Consider the following 2,344-nt stretch of genomic DNA (forward strand, 5'->3'; position numbering starts at 1 on the left):
CACTGTGTGCACCGCGGCGACCCTACTTCTGAATGAAGGCCCTGTGTGTGCACCTTCATGCTTGCACACACTGACAATTGCCGCAGTCGTGCACACGCATGCACGCACACTGACCAGTGCCGCTGCCGCCCTTGTCAGAGCGCGCACACAGGGCCTTTAGTAAGATGTTTTAAAGGGCCGGCGGCCCACTTTGTAGTACAGAGCCGCCAGACCATCGGGTATCTGCCGCCTTGACAGATAACCAATCCGGGACTGATGATAATGAAAACAAGCTAAAAAATATTAAGCATATGAATTGGAAAGGCTGTGCGCCAGAGGAAAGATCATGGGTTTCCGCTAATAACATCAATGCTGACCATCGATCTTTACCTGGTGAGGCCGGCGTCACACTAAACGTATTGAAAATCAGTCCGAGTCCCCCTGCCGAGAGTTGCACAAGTGTTCTCCGTATGGTGATCCGTGTGTAATGCGGCTGCAATGTGATGATGCGATTTTCTCGCACCCATGTATCCGTATGACATCCGAATGACATGCGTATGGCTTTACATTTCTCACTGATTTTCCCCATTGAATTTAATGGCTCAATGAGTCGAAATGAGGAAAATGTGTGCGTATTACTCGCAAGCTAGAAAAAAAGGTCCGTGTGGTGTCCCAGTATTTCTCGCGCCCATAGGCTTGCATTGGCGAGTCTCGGCCGAGCCTCGGTGATAATGGCAGCATGCTGGGATTTTACACGCACGTCGAATGCGGCTGAGAAAACAAACGATGATGTGAGCTGCCCCATAGATTAACACTGGTCCGAGTGCTAGGCGATGTTTTCTTGCATAGCACTCGTACGTATTCTATGGTAGTGTGACCCCGGCCTTAGCCTAGTGCTCAGTGCCCTGAGTAAGAGGGGGGCTAATGTAACATCTGTGCTGTCCCTCTATTTCTGCTTTGGATATATAGGCTACTTTCACACTAGCGTCGTACGACACTACGAATTGCGACGTACCGAGGCAAGCAGTGAAAGCGCCACACAACGGGGACAGCGGATGCTGTTTTTCAACGCATCCGCTGCCTGATTGTGATGTGCGGGGAGGCGGGGGTGGAGTTCCGGCCGCGCATGCGCGGTCGGAAAAGATGGTCTTGACGCACCAAAAAGCGTTACATTCAACGTTTTTTGGTGGCGACGGACCGACGCAACACGACGCAACCGTTGCACGACGGTTGCGATGTGTGGCAATGCGTCGCACTGCGTCGCTAAAGCAAGTCTATGGAGAAAAAACGCATCCTGCAAGCACTTTTGCAGGATGCGTTTTTTCTACAAAACAACGCATAGCGACGCAGTGCACGACGATAGTGTGAAAGTAGCCTTACTGTATTATATACTTTAATAGTGGAGGGCTGAGGTCTTCCCGGGAATCCTGTACTCGGCCGAGCTTCATGTTACCAGAGAGAGACGACGGGAGAAGATGCCGCTCTACTGCTCGGTCAGCGCCATGTCCGGGGAGCCGCGGCTTTCTGCTGCCTCCTGCTCATCTGTGACCTGCGGATACTCAGAAAGCTGCAGAATCGGAGGCAGCAGTCAGTGAGCGCTGATTGGCTCTTACTGTCAGGTGACCGCACTTAGAAATAAGGGGGCTCAGCTTAAATAAAAAGAATCTTGTATCCTTTTATTTTCATTTTTTTATATTTTCTTAATCACCTGTTGTGTCTAATTCTGTTCCTTGAGGGGTGTAGTTTTAAAATCAGGTCACTTTGTAGGGGTTTCTACTGTTCTAGTATCGCAGGAGGGTCTGCAAATGTCACCTGGCCCACAAAGTCAAGCAAAGTCCAGCGTTTACGTGCCACTGAAGCCGCAGTTCAGGTTTTTTGGGCTACAAAGCCCACGACTTGGCAGATTTGCATTTGCCGCCATTGAAGCACAAGCCTTGATGTTTTCACGCCACCAAAACAAGGTCCTGCACGGTCAAACAAGGATCCTGCAAACATCCAACTAATGGCTGCATACATATTACAGGAAGGTTGGCCAAACCCAAGGATTATTGCTGGAGCAGCCGACTATGTGCTGTGTGTTGGGCCATCTCCCCCACATGTAACCACATTCTTGTATATGGGGAGTTGGGAGAGATATTGGGAGTGTTGTGTGGACAAGTGTTCGGTGTACAGACAACTAGTGTATGGGCCCCTGAGATTACGGCGACTTATCATCCAGAAAGTCATTCTCCAGCCTGCTCCACCAATGCAGGATAGAGAAAGGCTTTTATCACCTAAGCCAGACCTCACTGGAGGGGAAGCAAGAAGAAAAAAGGAGAAATGTAAAACAAGACACAAGTCCAGACAATTGTCATCTAAAACTTTA

Source organism: Ranitomeya variabilis, chromosome 1 (genome assembly GCF_051348905.1).
Source record: "Ranitomeya variabilis isolate aRanVar5 chromosome 1, aRanVar5.hap1, whole genome shotgun sequence".
Taxonomy (NCBI): Eukaryota; Metazoa; Chordata; class Amphibia; order Anura; family Dendrobatidae; genus Ranitomeya; species Ranitomeya variabilis.